General features: G+C 37.0%; 1 protein-coding gene and 1 non-coding gene across 5 annotated transcripts in view; one reads left to right on the top strand and one right to left on the bottom strand.

The window, feature by feature from the left end:
- Window positions 1–23539, bottom strand: part of CUNH18orf25 (chromosome unknown C18orf25 homolog) — a 106551-nt gene extending 83012 nt beyond the window's left edge. The window contains exon 1 of one of the 4 annotated variants that reach the window (XM_027868960.1): window positions 23324–23539. The gene's annotated coding sequence lies outside the window, so the exon portion shown is untranslated. The remainder of the gene's footprint in view (window positions 1–23323) is intronic. The other 3 variants (XM_027868962.1, XM_027868959.1, XM_027868961.1) reach the window with 3 other exon arrangements.
- On the top strand, window positions 16865–16983 carry LOC114048245. Its single transcript, XR_003569725.1, has one exon. It is a non-coding gene; the product is annotated as a small nucleolar RNA SNORA31 (small nucleolar RNA).
- Window positions 23540–24731: the final 1192 nt, after the last annotated feature.

Genomic DNA, 24731 nt, shown 5'->3' with positions numbered 1-24731 from the left:
AAAATATGAAACCAAGAACCATTTTCTAATAGCTAAGTGGTCAAAAGTGATGAACAAATGACCTTCAGAATTAAGAAATACAATTAACCAACAAAATATTACAACAAATCACTAAGAGCAATGAAAATTGTAACAACATTGGTTTCACTTCACATTAAATTGGAAAATATGAGATAAACACAAACCAGCAATGTCGAATGAGCTATGGTAGGACAAGAACACTAACATACTGGTGGTAGGGCTTTGCACTGACAAAACCATCCCAACAATTTGGAATTTTTCAAGAAAGTCATTAAACTATTCAAACTCTGATCCAGCCAGCCATCCAGGCATATAACAAAATGAGGTCAAAGATGAATCAAAGTGGGGGAAAACCCCATGTTACTAATAGCACTCTTTGTGGCAGAAACAACAAATTTGAATTATTCAGAGAAACTGGGGAACACTTGTACGAACTTATGTCTGCATAAGAGAAAGCAAAATCAAGAGACATATTTAATGGAAAGAAAATACCAAAAAAAGAAAAATTCGGTTTAAGGTAAATAACTAATATTAATAAGAAGATTGATGAAACGTTTTTTCTCTCAGCAGAAGGCTGAGGCGTTATAGGTGTAAAATAGTGTGTCAATAGTGTATTTCACTTGCTTAACTATTTTTGTTATAAGGGTGGGGTATGGCAGAGATATATGTATTGGGTAAATGCTGCTTTTTTAAAAAAGCAATTAAATGGTTTTTAAAAAGATTAAGGAGGACAGGAAAAGGCTTCTTGCAAAAGGTGGGACTAGTTGAGACTTGAAGAAAGACAGGAAATCTAGGATGAGAAGGCAAAACAGTCCATCATAGCAAACAGTCAATGAAAACACTCAATCAAAAGACAGAGAGTTTCATGGGAGGAACAACAAGGCCAGTGTCACTGGATCACAGGGTGGGGAGAAGTACTTAAGTATAAGAAGACTGGAAGGTAGGAAAGGACTTAGTTCTGAAAGGTTTTAAAAGTCAGAGGACTTCATATTTGATACTCAAGGTAACAGGAAACCACTGGAGCTCACTGAATAGGGGAAGTGGCACAATCAGACACGTATGTTGGGAGGATCAGTTTGACAGCTGAGTGGAGGATACACTTGAGGCAGAGAGACCAATTAACAGGTTACTGCAACAGTCCAGGCATGAAGAAATGAGAGCTTTGTACCAGAGTGATTGCATGGTTACAGTGTCAGAAGAGAGAAGGTGCACATCCAAGACAGCTTATGAAGGCAGAAATGACAGGACTTGACCACTGATTCAATTTATGGAACGAGAGAAAGTAAAGAGAAAAGGATGACACCCAGGTTTTGATCCTGGATGTCTGGGAGGATGGCAGTACCCTCCCACTAACAGGGAAGTTAGGGAGAAAGGAAGGTTTAGGTCGGGGAGAAATAATAAATTCAGGTTTGGACATGGTGAGCTTAAGATGTCTGTGGGACATCCAGTACAAGATGTCCAAAAGACAACTGAAGATGTGAAACCAGAGGTCAGGCTAGAGGTTGAGGCTGGACAAAGCAGATCTGAGAGTCATTTGCATAGAAATAATAATTGAAATCACAGGAATTGATGAGATGACCAGGTAATACAGTATATAGGGAAAAAAGAACCCAAGGCAGAGCCAGTTTAGTCAATGTCTTATCAACTGAAGTTAAATATAGAATTGTAATAAGAAAAAAAATAGCAGACCTTTTTCTTCACAGCGTTATGAAAATGGAGTACACTCCAGGAATAGGGAATGAACTATGCAAAATCATGAAGACAGGAGCTGGAATATTGTGTGTAAGGAACAGATCAGTGTTGCGAGATCATAGGGATATATATATATACAAATGAAGGGATATAACATGTAATAAGGCTGGAAAATTAGACTAGAACCAGGTTATGTTAAATACTAAATCAACAAGTTTGTGTTTGTTCCTAGAGCTAAGAAGGAGCCAGTAGTTTATTAAACAGAATGATAAGATCAGACTTGTATATTAGGAATGTCATCTGGCAACTGTGTGAAAGATAAACAGGAGAAGTTTATTAAATAGAAAGATAAGGTCAGACCTGTATAATAGGAATGTCATCTGGCAACTGAATGGAGGATAGATAGGAGAAGGGAAATGCTGAAGGCAAGGAAGCTAACTGGAGAACTAATACAGTGGTCCAAGTGAGAAGTAGTATGAAGTAGGGTAGGGTAGTGACTATTAAGTGTAAAGAAAGGGATGAATACAAACAATAACTTTTGTAAGTCAAGAAAGCATGTGCCTCAGAGTAATAAGCCTGGAAAAACACAAAAATCCTGAATAACATTACCAAAAATCACCTAGTAACTAGGAAAGTAAATGAAGACAAATGACATTTCTTGACTCTCAAGGATTTTATGCGTGTGCCTTATGTTGATAAAATAATGTTAAGTCCTTCAAGGGCAGGGACCATGTTTGATAACTTTTATATATTCCAATGCCTACAAGGTCCAAGTAGCAATACAAAAGGCAGGTACAGTGGGAACAAGAATGAGACTTGGAGTTAGGAGACCTGGATTCGAATTCTACTTTAGGCATTTAATAACTGCTCTGTGGAGATGAGCAAGTCACTTAACCTTTCCAAGCCTTAGTTTTCTCATCTGCAAAATGAGGATAACAAGGCTTACCATATCCGATTCATTCAGGGAACTGTAGTAAAAATCATTCAAAGGAATGAATGAATAGTATATTTAAAATACTCTGAAATAACCTTAAAGGACTACATAATTGGCAATTGTTATAAAGAAATACAATAAATATTTATTGATGGTGATACTTTCAGCTACCAAGGACAGATGCTTTAACACAAATCTACTCATCTTTTTATATTCTCTTTTGTAATCAAAAATGATGCTTACCTATATTAGCTGGTATATGGAACAAACAAAAGTATTTATTGCATTATTTCTGTTAGTGAACAGAGATCCAGTCCTCTTCTTAACAAGAAGAGTCAAAAATTTACAGAAAGTTACTTCAGTGAGTGGCTCTGGCTCTATAGTTCCCAGATAAAACCTGTGCTTTAACTGGGCCCTCTGTCTTTATCTTTTGCTTCCCAGCAACTGAAAGCAGGTATTTCAAAGTGAGAATATCCTAGAGAAGTTTCAGAGATAGACTAGAATCATTCAGCAATATTTTAATCAGGACAATCTCAAAACTGTTCAAGAGTCATTAAATGATCAAGAAAGATCAAGCCTTTTGGCTAACTTGTCATCTAAATGATCTTTATGAATAAACCAAATGTTGCAGCCACTTACAAGTAAAAAGTATTCAATGAATGTTTTTCTGCATGCTTGTGTTCTTTCAAAAATAGGTGCAACTGACATTAGTTGAGGGCAGAGTCAAGATGGAAGATTACAGGCAGTTACCTAGCTGAATTTTCTTAACATTTCCTTTCCAAACAACTTTAAAATGAACTCCTCAAATCAAATTTTGGAGTGGTAGAACCAACAAAAGGTCAGGGTGAGAAATTCTTCCAGCCTAAGACAATTTAAAAGGTGGGCAGGAGAAGTCTGTGACACTGAAGTGGAAGCCTGTCTGGAGCCCCCACAAGCATCCACTGTTGCCTCCTCCACAGCAGCAGCAGCTTTGGGAGTTCTCAATCCAGAGGCAAGAAAAGGATCGGACAACTAGTGTCAGAAAGAGATTATAGGGAACCCATTCCTGTCACTGGATATAGCTGGCACTGACTGACAACTCTACTGCCCACACACAATTCTGGGTCACAGTCCCAGGGCAGACAGAAGTGCTGGAAGTTGGTCACAACGGAGTAGGGACCTTGGTAACAGTTTCAAGGCAAAGAGGAGCGCAAGTCCTTGCAGACAGCTGCAGGGGACCAGGGGCCCTTCCTGGGTAAAGACCAGAGCATAGACCAGAACAGCTAGTGACTATACCTCTCCCAGGATCACACCACCTTGGAAGAATCAAAAACTTGAAGACCACCAGAACTAGTTTTGAAAATAGAAGCACAAAAAAGCCAGAAGCTTGGCATAGTCCCCCCACTCCAACCCCCAGGTGGGAAGAGCCCAACTTTACCATAAAGTACAAAGTCAAGAAATAGACTGAAAAAATGAGCAAACCACAAAAAAAAAAAAAAAAAAAAGAATCTGACCATAAAAAGCTACTACAGTGGCAAGGAAGAGCAAGACATAAACTCAGAAGAAGACAATAATGTGAAAACAGCTATCCTCAAAGAAAAATGCTAATTGAACCCAAACATAAAAAGAATTCTTGGAAGAATTAAAGAAAGGGATAAGAATGATAGAGAAAAAATTGGGAAAAGAAACAAGAGTGATAGAAGAAAACTATGAAAAAAGAATTTAAAAAAGGAGGCACAAAAAATGCAAAAAAAAATAAATAACACCTTAAAAAACAGAATTGGCCAAATGAAGAAAGAGGCACAAAAATCCACCAAAGAGAAGAACTCTTTAAAAAGCAGAATTGGCCAAATTTTAAAACAGGCAAAAAAAAATCTCGGTGAAAATAATTCCTTAAAAATTTGAAAAGGGCAAGTGGGAGGTAATGACTCCATGAGACAACAAGAAACAAGAAAGCAAAGTCAAAAGAATGAAAAAAATAGAATGTTAAATGTTAAATATCTCATCAGAAAAAGAACTGACCTGGGATCAAGGAGAGACAACTTAAAAATTACTGAACTACCTGAAAGCCATGATCAAAGAGAGAACTTAGACATATTCCAAGAAATTATCAAGAAAAAAAGGGCTACAAAAATGTGCAGACCCTTTGACCCAGCAATACCACTTCTAAGAATGTATCCCAAAGAGATCATACAAATGGGAAAAGGACCCACACGTACAAAAATATTTATAGCAGCTTTTTGTGGTGGCAAAAAATTGGAAATTGAGGGGATGCCTATCAGTTGGAGAATGATTGAACAAGGTGTGGCATATGAATGTAATGGAATACTCTTGTGCTATAAAAAATGATGAACAGACAGACCTCAGAACAATCTGGAAAGACTAAAATGAACTGATGCTGAGTGAAGTGAGCAGAACCAGGAGAACGTTGTACACAGTAACAGCCATATTGTATGATGACTAACTTTGACAGACTCATCTCCTTTCAGCAATGCAAGGATCCAAGACAACTCCAAGGACACATGATAGAAAACACTGTCTACATCAAGAAAAAGAACTATGGAGTCTGAATGTAGATCAAAATATACTATTTGCTCTCTTTTTATTTATTTTTGTTTGTTTCTTCTTTCTCGTGGTTTCTCCCATTAGTTCTAATTCTCCTTTACAACATGACTAATGTAAAAATAAGTTCAATATGAATGTATATGTAGAGCCTATATCAGATTGCATGCCATCTTGGGGTGGGGGTAGAGGACAGATGGGGAGAAAATTTGGACAGAACTCAAAATTTCACGGAAGTGAACATTGAAAACTAAAAGTAAATTTTTTAAAAAAGAAATTATCAAGAAAAACTGCTGCCAATATCTTAGATTCAGAAGGTAAAATAGAAATTGAAAGAATCTACGAATCATCTCCTGAAAGAGATCTTAAAATGAAAATCCTTAGAAATAGTATAGCCAAATTCCAGAGCTGTCAGATCAAGGAAAAAAATACTTCAAGCATCCAGAAAGAAATAATTCAAATATTGCGGAGCCACAGTCAAGATCACAGAAGATTTAGCAGCTTCCACAGTAAAGGAGCAAAGGGCTTAGAATATGATATTCCAGAAAGCAAAAGAGTTAGGATTACAACTAAGAATAACCTACCCAGCAAAACTGAGTGCAATCATCAAAGGGGAAAAAATAGATATTTAACAAAATAGAGGTCTTTCAGGCACCCTGATGAAAAGACCATAGCTGAATAGAAAATGAGACATTCAAACATAAGACTCAAGAGAAACATAAAAAGGTAAACAGGAAAGAGTAATTATGAGGGTCCCAATAAAGTTAAACTATTTACATTCCTATGTGGGAAGATGATACATGTAACTCCTAGAAACTTTATCAGTATTAGGGCAGTTAAAAGGAAGAACAGAAAGAGGGCATGAGTATAAGTCAATTATGTTGGGATGATCTCCAAAAAAATAGAGAGGTGAGAAAGAGGGATTCACTGGGAAAAGTAGAAAAGCACAGGTAAAAAGGGGAAAATTTTCTCACATAAAAGAAGTGTATAAAATAGCAAGAGCTTTTACAATCAAGAGGGAAAGGGGAGGAGGGTAGTAGGCAATGCTTGAACCTTACTCTCATCAGAACTGATTTAAAAGAGGGAAAATATATATATATATATATATATACACATACACACACACACACACACACACACACACACACACACACACACACACACTCAGTTGTATATAGAAATCTATCTTTCCCAATAGGAAAATAGGAGAGGAAGGGTATAAAAAGGGTGAGGGGGTGATAAAAAAAGAGGACAGATTAGGGAAGACAGTGGTCAGAAGCAAAATAGACTTTTGAGGAAGGACAGGATGAAAAGAGAGAGAAGAAAAAGAAGAAAATGGAATGGAGAGAAATTCACATTAATAATTATAACTCTGAATGTGACTGGGACAAGCTCACCCATAAAACAGAAGCAGATAGCAGAATAGATTAGAAACCAGAATTCAACAATATCGTGTTTACAAGAGACACACTTTAGACAGACAGACACAGTCAAAATAAAGGGCTGACACATAATCTATTATGCTTCAACTGAACTAAAAAAAAAAAAAGCAGGGGTAGAAATCACGATCTCAGACAAAGCAAAAGCAAAAGCAAAAACAGACCTAATTAAAAAAGATAATCAGGAAAACTACATTTTGCTAAAAGTTACCATAGACAATGAAGATCAAAAAAATGTTAAAGGCCAAATTGCTCTGATAAACACTTAAACATTTCATTTCTCAAGTATATAGGGAACTTATTCAAATTTATTAAGAAAAAAAAAAGAGCTATTCCCCAATTGATAAATGGCCAAAGTATATAAACAGGCAGTTCTCAGAAGAAGAAATCAAAGTCATCTATAGTCACATGAAAAAATGTTCTAAATCATTATTCATTAGAGAAAAGCAAGTTAAAACAATTCTGAGGTACCATCTCACATCTATCAGACATGGCAAATGCTGAAGGGTATGAGGGGGAAATAGGTACACTAATGCAGGACTTCTTAAACTTTTTCCACTCACAACCCCTTTTCACCCAAGAAATTTTTACGCTAACCCAGGTTTATAGGTATATGAAACAGTTATACAAATCAAACATTTACTGATAATAAATCACAAAGAAATTTATTTTAAAACAATTCCTTGATATATATATATAATTTTATCATTTATTAAAGACGAAAGCAAATTTGCATACTAATGAGATAGATGGGATTGTTTATTTTTACATGGAGAATTAAATCTTGGTGGAATGTTTGATAATGTAGGCTGCAGAACATCTTCAACATTTTTCAGAGCTGATTGATATTTTGATTTTATAACCATCAATGCTGAGATTGCCACTTCACATAAATACATAGTACAAAATGGCAAACGTACGTTTAGGGTCATTTCAGAAATTGTTGGAAATTCTGTCCTAATCCCAAGCAAAATTCATTTAATGATTTTTTAGGAAAACTCAAGTATTAAACCTGTGTCACCTGATAACTTGGCAAATTCTTCTTGAACTTTTAATGGCAGATGACTAATGTTTTTTATTTCAATTTTATTTCAATTTTTATTTCAATATGAATCCAACTTGGTTTTTTAGAATCAATCCAGAGAGAATGTTATTTTCAATTATAAAATCATCTGCACCTGTAAACATTTCTAAAGAACCATTTTCTACCCATACTTCCATGTTAACTTGTTTACTAAAACTTTCAATTTTATCTTTTAATATAAATATGTTATAATTTTTTCCTTGAAGCAACATGTTTAAATCATTGAGTTTTTCAAAAATATTAGACAAATAACAGTTTTGAAAGCCATATGTCATTATGAAAAAAATTAACAAAACTGATTTCTGCTCAGTCAAAAACATAACAACTTCACCTTTTAATTTCAATAATCTGTTTAAACTTTGCCCTCTTGAGAGCCACCTTACCTCTGTATGTAGTTGTAAGCTTCTGTAACTGGAGTCCATGTCTTTCTAAAGTTTTGAAAACAAACTACTATTAAGAGGACAGCTTTTAATGAAGTTAATGATTTTGATAGTACAGTGAAGCACAACATCTAACTCTGGTGATATTTTTTTTGTCTACAAGTGCCTCCTGATGAATCATACAGTGAGTAAAAGTGATATGTTCATTGCCATCAGCTTTAACTTTTGCTACAAATCCAACATTCTCACCCGCCACTGCTCCAGCACTGTTCGTACAAACTCCAATGCAATTTTTCCACTGTAAACCTTCATTTGCGAAAAATTCATCGATTTTAAGATATATATCTTCCCCTCATGTGCCCTTCCAAAGAGTGACAAAACAATAATTCTTCAGTATGCTTCCTTCATAAACATTTTTCATAAAGTAACAACTGTGCCATGTTAGAAATATCAGTTGTTTCATCGAACTGAATTGCAAACTTTGGGCTGCCCTTGAGTCTAGCAGTAAGTTGTTGGTATTGGTGATTACTAATTTCAGAAATTCTTTTGGAAACAGTATCATATGATAAAGGAATTTATGAATTTCATCCCCATACTTTTTCTCATGAACTATTTCTGACATTTTAATAGCAGCAGGTAACACTATTGCATAGGGTTTTTTAGTTCTTACAGTTAAATAATAACTTTCATAGGCTGCAAGTCAATACTTTTCATTGACAGTAACAAATTTCTCAAAACACTGTTCTTCTTTATCTGAAGATTTTAAAAGTCATTCAAAATATTCCTTTGGTTTATTACAGTACACTGCATACTTGGTATTAAGATGTCATTTTAGTTTGGCTGGTTTCATGCTCTCTTCAGTCAAAACTTCATTACAAATTAAGCAAAGAAGTTTTTCCACACCACCATCACTATTAGAAGTAAATCTATATTGCAAAAATGATTCAACATACTTTCTTTTTCTTGTCAATTCAGATGTATTACAACCTGTTAGCAAAGAATGCTGCTCTGTCATCAGTATCTTCTGTCTAAATTTAGCCACTTACCCATGACCAAAAGAATTTTTACCCTAAATATAAATAAATATTGCTAATAATTTCTCAAATGCTAGCTTTAGTTTATGAAATTACATTTGTTTGTGCTTATTTTAAAAAATTGATGTTCACACTTACATACACATACAGTGGTGATGGTGGAGAAATATTTTTAAAGAGCTTTTGTCTTTGCTTGCTGCAATTAAACACTTATGCTTCTGTAGAAGGAGATAACAGCAATTTTTAAAATCAAACATTCTAACACAATACAATCCAAAGATATACTAATTTGATATGTACATGCTGAGGAATGGCAGTAGGAAAATATCGTCTTTATTTTCCAAAATTAAACTATTATGTTTCTGCAAGAGCAGAAAACTTTTATGTATAATAAAAACACTGCAATTATAACATTCAATAGTCTCGAATCTAAGCTGAGGTATTTCTGGCAGGGTTTGTTGGCATTGTATGGCATGACAACATACTCAGTGCAAAGTGTGCATATTGTGTGTTTAGAACCAAGGTTACAGTGAAGTCGCGTAATGCAACATGAGTAAGCACTACCAGAAACACCTCAGATTCATTATGTATTTGATTTTGAATTAATTTTTGGTCATTGCACGTTCAGAAACCTTTTATTATTGCCAAGTTTTTTAAGAACTCCACATTCAGTTACATGACCCCATATGGAGTCATGACCCACAGTTTAAGAAGCACACTGCACTAAAGAACTGCTGGTAGAGTAGTGAACTGGTCCAACCATTCTGAAGAACAATTTGGAACCAGACCAAAGGACTATAAAACTGCATACCCTTTGACCCAGAAATACCACTACTAGGCCTGGATCCCAAAAAGATCAAAGAAAAAGGAAAAGGCTCTATATGGACAAAAATATTTATAGCAATTCTTTTTGTAGAGGCAAAAAATTGGAAATAGAAGGGATGCTCATCAATCGGGGGATGACTGAACAAGTGGTGGCATATCATTGTGATGGAGTAGTATTGTGCTATAAGAAATGACCGGGGGTGGGGGGTGAGGGGAGCTAGGTGGCGCAGTGGATAGAGCACCAGCCCTGGAGTAAGGAGGACTTGAGTTCAAATCTGGCCTTAGACAACTGACACTTACTAGCTATGTGACTCCAGGCAAGTCACTAAACCCCAACTGCCTTGCAAAAAAAAAAGGAAAGAAATGACCAGGAGAATGATTTCAGAAAAACATGGCAAGACCTACATGAACTGACACAAAGTAAAGTGAGAAGAACCAGGAAATCCTTGTGCACAGTAACAGCAATATTTTAACGATGATCAACTGTGAAAGACTTGGCTTCTCTGATCAATACAATGATCCAAGACAATTCCAAAGGACTCATGATGAAAAAAGTGCTATCTACCTGCAGAGAGAGAACTGATGAACTCTGAGTGTAAATCAAAGTATAATTTTCACACTTTATTTTTCTTGTTTTTTTTTAAATATGGCTAATATGGAAATATGTTTTGCATGATTTCACACATATAATTGATATCATATTGCCTGCCTTCTCAGTAGGTGTGGGACAGAGTATGAAGGAGGGACAGAACTTAGAACTCAAAATTTAAAAAGAAAAAAATGGTAAAAATAAACATTTTTTTCCTTAAAAAATGGGTACAATTTAATGGTAATGCATATTCTAAGCAAAGGGCTAACAATTACTATTACATATTTATATGGTACTTTATATATGTTTGCAGAATGTTTTAATATTTTTTATTAGTTACTTATAAGAACTACTTATTTACAAAAGGCTAAGTAGCAGGTCAATGATCAAGGATTATTTAGAATTGAGTTGAATAATAAGACTGTCATTTACATAGGCTTTAATGTTTTTACCCAGTGTTTTACATCCATCATGTCATTTAATTCTCACAGCATCACTGCAAGATAAAGTTACTCTCATTTCATAGAAGAGGAAACTAACACTCAAGACTAAGGGGCTTGCCTCAAAATGCATACCTAGTTAAGTGGCAGAGTGAATTCAAACTCATAAGATTATTTCCTGTCGCCAAATCCATTTTCCACTATATCACAATATATTCCAATATATATCTCATACTCATGCTAGTATATACCCCTCTCTCCATCTAATAGGGAATTCAATGCAATTAAACAAATATTTATTGAGCAATGTCCTTAGTGGAGAGACAAGACAAAGACACACAGTTTCTAGCTATCTAGTCTAGCCTTAGGCTATGACAGCCCTCAAGTCTCTACAGTGTCCACTTTTTAATCAGTCCAAATTGTCAAAGGCAAAATAATCCTTTTATGCATTCCTTTAAAACAAAACAATGACTGAATAACTATATATTTAAAGCAGTAATCAAAAAAAGCAGTGCTCATTGGCAAGAAAAAAAAATTTCTATAACCACACCTCCTGAGTTTTTCCCAAAATAGCAGAGCATCCAAAAGTTCTTTTAGTGGTTGCCAAGAAGTATTCAATATAAGATGGCAATCTAAAACCATAATCACATTTTCTAAAAATGAAGAGGAAATAGGTACTAGACAGCCAGGCCCACATTGTTCCAAGTTCCATTCAGGTCCTATCAGCCCAGCCTAGGAGAAAAGGAACTTTAAAATGAAAAGAGAGTCCTGGATCAAATATAAGATTCCTAAATCTTTACTGATATTGCATATGGTTATGCCAATAATTTCTACAACACTAATTTAACTAATTCCATGAAGACATAGAAACAAATTGCCAGAGACAGTCAGTCAACACTTTCCATAACAATGCCATTTCTGGGCTCTCCCACCAGACAGTCTCTCTAAGGTATCAAATACCTTTAAGACACATATCTAACATTAAAAGGCCTTAAGATTTTCTTTAAACTAGCTTCCCAAAGGAAATAAAAACTATATGTCATACCATATTCTTGATTATACTTATGATTCACCTAGTAAAGACGTTACACTTTGGTATGACATAGGTAGAAAGATATTCCATCAGTGCATTGAGTAATCTTGTTGATTGAGTCAGTAAAGCAAAATATTTTTCCCTGAAAATTTTTGATTCATTCTATTGCATCCACTTAGCACATCCCTTTAAAATGGAAAAAAAAAATAGAAGTATCATTTCTTTGATACTATTAATTTTTACTCATTTTATGGAAAGAATATTACTTTCTGTATTATACTTTCAACTCCAGCCAAGATATGGCAATTTTTTATTTAAAAATTAAATGGAAAATTAAGACACAAAAGAGGATCAGAACTGACAAGATTCTATCTACTTCCAACCAATCATGATAAATGATGAACATTTGAACTAGGAGAGCTTTAAGGGAGTGTCCAGTCAACCCCTTCATTTTACATTTTGAAATTGAGGCCTAAAGATTTTATAGGACCTACCCCAGATCATACTGTGGCAAACCTAGTACTAAAATCTGATTCCTAGGTCTATGAATGTTCTACCATTACACCCTGCAAATACAGTATACTTGTACACTTGTATACTTGTATCACAGTACAGTGCTTACGAAAGCTCTCCCAGTTTTCATTTCATTCAGTTTCAAAAGGTCCAAATATCAAGATTTTTAGCATTTAAGTTGTACTTAATATAATTCAGCATTTACTACAGGCAACATCTATAAAAGTTTTTAAATGTTATTTAATAAGTTTCTTTATACAATTGTATATAATTTATACAATTAGAGGGGCTGCATTTTAAATTCTATCATGTTTATTTTACTGAATTCAATTGATTTGAAAATAATAATTTTTTAGCATCAATTAGATAATGAAAATTGCAGTTGCAACACTGCAAAAGTACTTTTTTGATCAGTAAAAGGCATCAATGAAATGGAAGATATTTGTTGGGAACTTCAAAAAAAAAAAGGCAGCACTAAGCAATTGGAAACACATTCATACAAGTTCTGTAAGCTCTTAGAACATAAAGAAGTTAATTTTCTCCTAAAGAAACAATGATTCTAAAAATCAGAATGCTTATATCTTTAACCTTTGATACCTGTCACTTCTCCTTTCTTTTTCAATGACCTCAGGAATACTTCTAAACACAAGTGAAAGTAAACATGCATCTGTGACAGTCAATCTCCAATTCAACCTACCACCTACACTCTCTCCCCTGCCTCTCTCTTCTGGCACCAGACTCTGCCAATTCTACTCATAGCTGCTAAGAAATAGTACCCAAGAAAGCCTTTTCACAAGAGCAAGAACAGAGAGTTCAGAGACAGACTGGGGACCAAGAGCCAATTGTAAACCCAAGAAGATAAAACTGGAATAAAACAAAGCTTTCCAAACAGCATTCTGTGCCTACTTCCTGTGGGTTTCAGCAGTTGTCACAGTCAGATTTTCAAAGTTATTCCACAGTGTCAGCTGAGCTGGCTATCAGAATGGTGTGCTGTGAGAACCTAATCATGAGGAAGGATTTCTACACCAGTAATCCTCCAAGAAAATTAGCATCTAATAATTATCATCTGATTTTATACATGCATACACACATGCACACATGTGTGCACGCATGTGTATGTGCTATATATAAAAACATGGCTAGGAAAAATAAGGAACTAAAAGAGTATTATGTCATTTAATGAAAGTTCAAAGCGTATTTTGAGAAAGGCAAATGGGAAGTGTGACAGGATTTCTTTTTCAAAACAACCAAGACCTCTAAATGCCCAATCTTATTTTCTTTCATTGGAATTGATCATTACTATTAAATTTAATGTGGAAAAACCATTACAGAGTGTGAGAACTGTAAAGGAAAGCTGGATTTGCGTAGAAAAATCCCTTCATTGTACAAATGAGGAAGCTGATAATCCTGTATCATAAGATCACTGAAGTAGAAGTAGAAAGGATTTTAGGAGGTCATCTTTATTTTACAGAGGAAGAAACTACGATGCAAAGAGATGAAGTGACTTAGTCAATGTCACACAGTAAATAACAGAGACTAAGTTCCAGGTGTGACTAAGTCCAGAGCTAGCTCCACTATATACCTGACTTTCATCAGGTCAGGTCACACAGCTCAAATGAAGTGCCAGGATTATGACCCAGGTTTTCTGTCTCCAGATCTAATGCTCCTTCCCCAAGATCACCCACTTTCCTCCACTTTATCTTAAGAGAAGTATCGGGTTCTTTATTCATGAAACGATATTTCAAATATGATCTTGTGTTTTACTTTTCCATGTGACATCAAAACTAAACCCAGTGAAATTTGCTAATTGGCTGATAAATATGTTCCCTGACAACTTACACAAGACAGGCAAAATGCTTTCAATGTTCACCTAAAAACACTCAAAGAATCAGGTCCTTGACTGACTTGACTTGAGATTCAGAACATTTCAATTTGGTGATTGTGGACATGTAATATCCCTATACCTTACGCTATTTAAAAGTATATAATGTTTCAAAATAATGCTTTATTGACAGCCAAATACTGACTATCATCAATGAAACTTCTCTGAACAAATTTCCCTATGCAGAGCTCACTTTTAATATAAGATGCCATTACTAATTACATAGAGACATGCAAAGGAGTTTATTCCACAATAGTATAGAATAATTATACACGCTATCTTCCCAGAACTAAAAAAGGGAATAATCCATTTTTATCAACAGTATCTATACAAAATGCCAACTTAAAAGACAATTGGATCTCTATGCTAATAAGAACCTAAACTTTTGAGAGTAACTGAGTTTTCTGATTGGCCAGTCAAATTCAGAACTGAACTTTAAAAAAAGGCTGATACATCTACAAGATGTAGCAGAAAGAAACTCTGAATTATGTTGCTAAATGCCTGCAACTATGGGGCAAAGGTAAGTGAAACTAGCAGAAAGACCCATCCTGCAAGTAGCACTCCTCTCCAAATACTCCTCCCCACCCAATCCTCAGGACGAGCAGATTATGGGGGCTGTAAATAAGTTTAGCATAGAGGGATATAAAAGACTCAGGACCAGGAAAAAGGAAAAGAAGATAGGAAGGTGCATTAAGAGGGTAGACTTAATGTGAAGACTTCACTAGTACCAGGACATTTTTGGAGAAAAACCAAAACCATCTCTAGAGTTGAATAGATTTATAAAGTGCACATCAGCTCCAGAGTGCATTGACTTTGGACAACCACATGCTTAACTGTTATGCTACATTCATAGGAACAGAACAGGCTTGCCTGCCAGTAGTCCTTTCACTGATACTAGCTCTATAAATAGTCCAAGTGTGATAATGGTCACTAGCAGAAACTCACACTGCAGGCACCACTACTACTGTTATGTGTCTGGCTCAGTATCAGGCTTTGGATAAAGTATCAAATTAAAAATCAAATAAGCTGTCAACAACATCAAATGGGATATAGAGAGTGGTCGATTTTAAAAAGATCTTAGACTTACAGACAATTTACTCCAAAACCTCTAGAGGAAGAAGCTGAAGCTCCAAGAGGAGGGAAAGAAACACAAGAAGGCTAAAAGAAGCCTTTGAGATCCCATAGAGAAATAATCTCATGTGAAAAGGGGAAAAATGAGGCTCAAAAAGGGGAAGATCTGAGTATCACAGATTGTCAGAAACAAAAGGAGCTTTAGAGACAAAAAGAAAAAAAGGAACTTGGTCCTATTTCAAACTGCAGCACATACAATGGAACCATCACTATTAATACATCAGCAATATTTAAGACACAGGTCACAGATTACTAACAAGGATCTTGCCTTAACCATTTTACTTTTTATAACTAGGCCATAAGTTCAAGAAAGAGCTATGCCATTTCCATTAGAAGAAGCTAGGTCACCAAATACTGAGACCTACAGGCCCAGAGTTAAATGTTGCTGAATCTATCCAGTCTACTCTCAGAACTGTAGCAAACAGCTAAGCTGGGTTAGGAAACCCTTAATGATAAAAGTGTTAATTTAAGAACAGACTGTGTTTGTTACAGCTTAAACTCAAACAAATGTATATGGGATACTGTTTAAGATACTATTGATATTTAATGCAAAAATAAAATATCACTGTTTTATTATGATATACATCTATATTTCCACTTACCAAGACCTCTCTCTGATTACATTACCTAAGAGAATGCTGTGTTCTGTCTACCTACCTAGTAAAAAAAATAGCACAATCAACTTCTTTTAGCCATTCCCTTAGTCAGAATCTTGCTTTTCTTTTAATGACCATTATTAACCAAATTCATAAAAATCTCCTTCAAAAATATTTTGCATACATCAAACTGTAAGCTTTAGTAGACAATTTAATCACTCTACAGAACGAATACTAAGTTAATGATACTAAGATTTTAATTCTATGCTATGGAGAAAGGAGTAGTCTGAAAATAAATCAGCAGTGAATTCAAGTTTGTTAAAATTCTTAGCAATTTTCCCTTAGGTTTAAATAACTAAAAAGAGGTAAATAAAATAACTATTCTTCAGTAACTTCTGCCCATACTTCAGCATCTAAAAATGGCAAGAAAACCACAGGTCTAGATTTCACCAAAATTCAAATATGGCCAGATTTTATTACACACTCATATCCTAAACTTTCTCTTTCTCCTTCATTTTCATTAAATTACAGCATTCAGGAACTAGAAGGGTCCTAGTTGAACATTTTCCCCTTATTCTACAGATGTGGGAATTAGGAATCCTGTTCTACCTTGACAGGCTTTCCTCTTCAACAATATTTACATTATTATTGTTGTTTTTTAGTTCATTAGCATGCTTTGCAATCGGAGGAGGGAGGGAAAGGATGAGAATTCTTTCTTAAAAAATATAATTTGACAGATCTGGAGCGGTTATGTCTGCTTTTAAGGTTTCCACTAAGATGGAAGAAAAAATTTCCTTGAGCTTTCTCTGCCTGATTGTGGCAGTCTAGATTGAATAGGGGAATACAAGAAGTGACTGAACAAGTCATTACCTCATCTTTACATGAATATTTTAGAGTCCTTTTATAATTCTTATTTTTGGTAGGCATTTTGGAATGGAAGTATGACAAGAAAAGTATATCCCAGCCCTGCCAGTTTATTAGACCTTTTGACTTAGGCAAGTTCTATAAATTTAGTTTGGGATGGGTGATTTAGAACTTTAAATATGTAGGTCAGATTCTGAAATAGGAATTGGTGCAGGATGTGATCATTTTGATGAAGATTAGGGGCAGAAGTATTACTGAAGTCTAAATTGATTTCAAAGTCTAGCAGTGTTAGCTTGCAGTTACAAGTCTCCTACCTAACGATAGTGATCAATGGTACCTGGAAGTCCCAGATCGATTTAAAAAAAAAAGAGCTCAAGTGTTGAATCCTATAAATAAAACCGAGTTTTTACATCTGAAAAAAAAATATGTAATTTGAAATCTATGTAACTTATAGTTCCACAAAGCTAGTCTAACTACTACTGATAACTGAAAATTAACAAGGGCAGACAGACCTACATTGGGACAGGGTTACTTCTTTTGATCAAAGGCAGAGAGCAAGCCTGAAGCAATACCCTAGTTCAATAACCACATGTTAATTGCTTGGGCTAGGCACTCTAAAAATCAACAAGCCCTCTAAAGTGAAGCTATAAATGCTAACCAAAAGGGAATAAAGGATACTCAACTTGGAGTCACAGCACTCATTCTAATTTGACTGACACTCGTAGCAAAATCATTAGCATCTTTTAATATGGCAACACACACACACACACACACACACACGTATATATGTAATATATACTCCTGGAGTCAGGCATCCTTGGTTCAAGTCCTGCTTCTGTTACACAGAGGCTATGTGTACTTGTTCTCGGACAGCTCCCAATATCCCAGGAAACTCTCTAGGATTTAAAATTGCAGGGCAGTTACTGATCTGCATTGGTAGATAAGGTCCCTCACCAGGAGTTCCCTATATTGATGGTAACATACATATATAAACAAGTTCTTCCTCCCTTTGAACTTTTTTTAAAGTCTCACCTCAAGTTTCTCATAGCACTTTGCCTTCTCATACCACACAGATCTCTCCTTCATACTTACCCTACTATAATGCACTGATTAGTTCTGTGTGTGTGTGTGTGTGTGTGTGTGTGTGTGTGTGTGTGTGTGTCTCTCTCTCTCTCTCTCTCTCTCTTCAACCCCACTCTATCATATGGGCCTTGAAAGAAATGTTCAGAATGGCTAAGTAAACAGTGTGCATGGAAACAATGGAATATCACTTTTCCTAAGAAACAACAAATATGATGAATATAAAGAAGCATGGACTTACTAAAATGATGCAAAGTAAAGCAAGCAGAGCCAAGAAAACATAACTTCAACAATATAAATGGGAAAAAGCAACAACCCCATAACAATAGAAAATGAATGTTACAAATTGACAAAGAATTAATGTGGCCCCAAAGAAAAGACATGAGAAGACACCTATTCCAATCTCTTTCAGAAGTGAGGGGTCAAAAAAAAAAAATGAGGGGTCCATGACTATGGAATTATATTATCAGATATATATATATATATGTGTGTGTGTGTGTGTATGTGTGTGTGTGTGTATATATATAATATACATATATATAAAATCATGTATTATCAGAGAGATAAGATAGAAATAAAGGTAGGTAGGTAAGTAGAGAGAGATGTGCATATATTATACATATCATATATAATCACATAAAACATATAATTATGCAATTATATATCTATCATATATGATAGGTTTTGCTGATTTCTTTTTCTTTTTTTTCTTTAAAGTAATGCCTTGTTACATGGAATGACTGTACAGGGGAATATAGGGACACATTTAAGTGATATAAAAACAATAGATAAATAAAAAAAAATTTTTAACAAAAGAAAGGTGTGGTATTAGTCTATCTTCAGAGCCAGTGCTTTACACAGTAGGGGTTTAATAAATATCCTCTGAACAGAACTGCAAGAGAGGTTCACATAGCCAAGAGAATAAAAACAAGCTATACTGATATTCAGTTTCACACTCAACCCACAGGGCCTTGGTAGAAAGGAGTGAGAGTGAAACTGAATTCTACTTTTGCTGAGAACAGCATCCCACACAGAAGCTGAAAATGAAGACAACTTATTTCAGTTTAGTTCAGTCACAACAGTACTAAGGATGGAGAAGAGGAAAGCAGAATGATAACAAGGCACAGAGGAACTGCAAAAAAAGACTGAGAGAACAGACCAAAGTATGAGAATTAACAAATTAGGAGGGGAGTCTGGGTTCCTAAACAAATGGGATCTACTCAATGACTTTAGCTTGATGCTCAAAAAACAAAGAGAATTGTCTACCTACAGCCAGTACAATCCCAGTACTGGAACCAAGAAGTATTTTTTAAAGTCCTATCCAGAAAAGAATGAGTTCAAAATAAACTGGTTTCTACCTTGATTTGCCTTCAAACATTCACATATAACAGAATGTCAGGGAGAGAAGAAAATATCTTAAGAGAATATCTAGTCCAATACCCTCATTTCGCAGTTGACAACTAAGGTGAAAGGATCTGTCCTAAGTCACATAGCAAACCTGCTGTAGACCTGGGTCTCTTGAATCTTTTCACTACACAGGCTTCTTCTTACGAAATATTAAAAGACAAGTGACTTAAACTTGTGTCACTGGAAAATATTCACAAAGATATATACTATTATAAGTATTATACCCTAAACTAGGTAGTGTTATCATACCTTTACTTAAAAGACAAGATGGAAGACAAGTAACAGCTAAATGCCTAGCTACAGAAATTATCAAAATAGGCATCAGTAATCCAAAATTCCCCAGTCCCAAATTTGGAAATGAACATCAGTTGCTACCCCAAGTCTTCTAAATTCTCCTTGAGCCTGCTCACAAATACAATTGAGGGGGAGGGGTGAAAAGGGAGGGAAGGACCATGCAGGAAATCACTTCCAACAGGACAGCAGGAAATGTATCACTCTTTGAATTAGTAACTGTAAATAGGCAATCAAACAAGTTACTAATCATTAACAAGGAGGTTTGTTATCAATGACAATATCAATAAGACCACAAGAAGAAACTTTGTAAAGAGTTTTACAGAGAATTCTGTCCTGAGAGTACTGAGTTAAATTGGAATGCATTAATCTTTAACTTAGGAGGAATTTAAAAGTCAGGACCAGTTCTACTGCAGAGTATAAATTAAAAGCCATAAGCAACAGGGCCACTACACTGTGAATTTAAAGTGAATTTCACAAAAATCCATACCATCAAGGTTTAGCAAGTCTCCATAAATATGAATTTGTAAGAAACAATGCTCTTTTTCCTCAATTTCTCTTGTTCTGTAATTATCTACATATATGTAGTATCTTCTCCAGCACAGCATATCGCTCCTTCCAGGAAAGACTTTCATTTTTATCTATCTACCCTAAATACAGTGTCTTGCTCATTTAATATTTGTTGAACTGAAGGCCTAGAAAATGGTATTTTCACTTGGAAATTTCATTGTATTTAGTGCTTCCAATGTCAATTCCCTCAAAACCGTATTTCTTTCTTCTTGTTTCACTTAGATCTTGTACACCTGAATTGAAATTTCCATCTATAACATGAAAATACTACCCAGGGTAAGTGAATAATATTATCTCAAATTTGCATAGTACTTCAAAGTTTTCAAAGCAGTTTCATATACTCTGCCTCATCTGATCCTCATAATAACTGTGAGGTTAGCAGAGGTCATCCTCCCAATTTTACACCATGGATTTTACACCTAGGCTCAGAGGCCATAGGTGACTTGCCAATGTCCCACACCAAGAGGCAGCACCAGGTCTTAAACCTGAGTTTCCTGTTCTTTGCTATTACAATTGCATAGACATCAAAAAGCTAAAGTTATACTTTAAGCTTCTAAATATGTAGAGGCAATACAGTGTTCAGGAATAGAGGAATGGACTTGGAGTCAAAAAAAACTTGTTACGGAGTCAAACATGAGACATACTGAACAAGTGGGCAAATCATTAAACATCTTAGCGCCACAGAAAATTCTCCAAAATGATGAACTATGGAGCTCCAGTCCCAGGATCCAACCCATTTGACCGGTGACTGAGTTCGTGAAAACTAGCCCACTTAACCCAGTATATTTACATGCTGGCCCGAGGCACCAAACAATGCTTTAGCTTCAGATCCTATTCAGTCATCCATTCAAGTCAATCTTAGCATCTATCAGCCACTGAGTGTATACTCTCACTCCATCTCAGAACAAAACTTATTGTTATCCCTTATTAGAGTTCTCTATTAAAATGTAAGCTCTTTGAGGTCAGATATTATCTTTTAAAAAAAAAAATATTTGCATCTCCAGCACTTAGGATAGTGCCTGGCACACAGTAAACATCTAAAATGCTTTTTCACTCATGCATGCATGCATTTATCTGAATTCATTTGACTCTGAACTGAAGGCAATTCCTCACTGATTAAATTACAAGTACTGATTTATTTTAAAAGTTGAACACATATTTATTTCTCTAATAGGACAATGTGTAAAAATTAGATAGTCCGTTTTAAAACAAACTAATGTAGAAAATTCTATATAATCTAAGTACATTTCACTTAAAGTTTTCCTGAACTGTACACATTACCATTCTGAAAAAATATGAACCTTTGGCACTATCAATGACCATATATGATTCTAACACTTTAGTATTCAGGTAACACTATCAACTGTAGGTCTATTAAAAATACTTGTTAAACCCCTAATAGGTTTAACGAGCCTGGATTGCTGGAGTAACTCAAATTGGTGGAATAAGAAAACAGCATCATATCAGGAGGTTAATAACCTCCATCTTTAAAATTATGCCAGGAGAATGTTGATTCAAGTTTCTATTTCAAATTATTACGTTGGCCCATGATATCACAAAATAACATAAACTAAACAAAACTGCTAGACAGAGTTGCAATTAAATGGCTAGAGCTTGACAAAAAGGCATTGGTAAGATTTTTTTTCTGTTGAAAGATATCACGATTCATGCAGGCATGGGAAAGAGGAAAAACACATGAGTAAACTATTCTCCCTCACCAACCTTCCCCTCCCTACCACAAAAAAAAGACCCAAAACCACCTCTTCCCCCGCCCAGGCTTGCCCCCCTCAAACAAAAAAAAAAAAAAATCTATGTATATCCAGGGCTGAAAAGAATTTCTGGGCAACAAGAGTGTAATATCTACCCAGAAATCTCAGTGTTAGAGATAAACTCCCAAAGACAATGTTAAGACTGAGGATGCCCTCCAACTGAACTGGGGCAGGGGGATTGTGAGGGAAAGAAGGTGAGGCTAGAGTTCAAATTGTAAGGAAAAACTTCCATTCCAGAGATTTCCTTCCACTACCTTACTGGATTGCTGGTTGGTGGCACATAAGCACCAGGTCACTACAAAAACCTGGCTCTGGGGGAAAGCTTGGCATAAATCACTCCTGGGCCCACTCAGACAAAAGTGCAAAGCCCCAGTCTGGCCCCCGGAGTGTCAGAGAACTGACCGGGGACGCCTGAGTCCCTGAAACTCTGACCTGCCCCCCGCCCCCCGCCCCGCAGGAGAAAGCGGGGCTGCTGAGCCGAGCTCCCGCTCCGGCGACCCCAAGACCAGGGAGAAGAGCAGTAACTCCAGGGACCCAAATCCCCCTCAAGGAGAGACTGGCAGGAATCCCTCCCACTTGACCTGGGGTTCCCCCACCCCCATCCTGTTTATACTTCCTCCCCTCCCCCCAAAAAAAGTGAAGAAAGAAAAACCGGGAAGAACACACGCCTGTTATTCACGGAGCTGGGGGCCCTCAAGTCCCCTCCCGGACCCCCACACACCTCCGGACTTTGCGGGGCGGAAACGGAGCCTGTCACCACCTAGATACCCTCCAGACCCCAGGTATATGCCACAATGGCCTGTGGAATACACAAACCACACACACCACACAGGGGCACTCACACACAACACACACATAACACACGAGTATGCACACACACACACACACCACATACATCACATACACACGGGCTACACACACAACACACCACATACGTGCGGACACGGACGTGCAACACAACACCCACACACTCCACATATACAACACAGAAGGGCACGCACACACTACACACATGAGCACAGACACACAACGCACACCCGACGCACACACAACACACATCCCCCTGCTCCCCGCTCTCCCAAGCACAATTCTCCTCACACCGGAGCCATTCGGCCTCAAACCGAGGCAGGTCCCGCCGCCCTCTGCCGGGCCTCTGGACCGTCAAGCCCCAGGTCTGAGGCCCGAGGCCGCCAGGCCCCCCAGCTCACCTGCGCTCCGCGGCGGCTCCTCCCGCGGTCCCCCGCCGCCTGGCTCTCCGGGCCCGGAGCCCGGACGGGCTGAATGGCTGGCCGGTCGGAGACCCCCTCCAGCCGCTGTGACACTTCCCCCGGCCCCAGCAGCGGCAGCTCCCGCCACCGACTCCTCCTTCCGGACGCAGGCCCCTAGCGGATGAGGGGGCAGGGGCCGAGGCTCGACAACACGGGCGCCACCGCCGCCGGCTCCCTTCTCTCCTCCGCGCCGCCCGGAGAAAATGTCACCAGAGGCCGTTCCGCTCCGCTCCGCGCCTCACTTCCGCCCGGAACCACCGAGATTCCGCCGGGCAGCTAGAGCGACTACTGCACCAGGGGCCCCTGGGGGAGGGAAGGAAGAAGGAAGCAAAGACGAGGACGTGAAAGCGTCACAGCGCCCCTCCAGGACCAAGTGCGATGATCCTCCCGCTGCAGAGCCTGGCGCGCGCTAATCTCAGCGACTCTTGCCCTCTCTCCCTCCTGGGTGTCCTCCACTCTAACTTGCCCTAGATTCAGAGGGGAAATTACTCCGGTTTTCTGAACTCTACACAAAATTTACCTCTTCCATGAAGGCTCCCCTGATTTACGCAATCCAACTGTGATCTATTCAAAAACTTCAGCCAAAAGGGACACCCCGTTCTCCCGCCACCCCCACCCCTATCCCGGCCCCCTCCCACACGCGTAAAATTCTAAATAGTAGCCAACCAGTTATATTTATAAATTATATATAAACACTAAGGGCACGTTTTATGAATGAACACCTAGTTAATCGTTACAGGATTACCCACTGGTGTAAATTGAGAAGTGTAAAACAAAACAAAACTCCTAGTTCTTATTGCTGATTCCTAAAATTCTATTAGAGATTCATTCTTTGATTAGAAACTTAATGCCCGTTTAAAACGCAAATTATACCCTGGAAATAATAACGCATTAATACTCTAGAGTGAATAAATTTTCAGACCCTTTTTTAAGGTCAGATATTCTTGAGGAACGGGAAAGAATATGAAGGTAATGGACTCCTGAGGAAGTCCAATGGGACAATAAGAAAGGTTCTGAGAATAAACTTCACCGGTTTTACTCTTTTCCCGAGAAAATAATCTTTGCAAGTTTCTCTAATAAAGCACTGATATCCAAAATCTGTAAGAAACTGACTGAAATATACAAGAACACATCATTTTCCAAAAGACCAATGGTCAAAGGATATAAATAGGCAATTTTCAAAGGAAGAAATCCAAGCTATCAACAACAATCTGAAAAAAAAAAAAGTTCCAAATGATGGATAGAGAAATGCAAACTGAAACTCTAAGGCACAACCTTATACACATCAAATTGTCAAACACAAATGTACTCTTTGAGACCTGTATGTCAGCAGAGCCATTCTGGAAAG

The sequence above is a fragment of the Vombatus ursinus genome, unplaced genomic scaffold (assembly GCF_900497805.2).
Source record: "Vombatus ursinus unplaced genomic scaffold, bare-nosed wombat genome assembly UNPS02014791.1, whole genome shotgun sequence".
Taxonomy (NCBI): domain Eukaryota; kingdom Metazoa; phylum Chordata; class Mammalia; order Diprotodontia; family Vombatidae; genus Vombatus; species Vombatus ursinus.
Note: the sequence above shows the minus strand (reverse complement) of the source record. Positions and strands in the feature narration are given on the sequence as shown.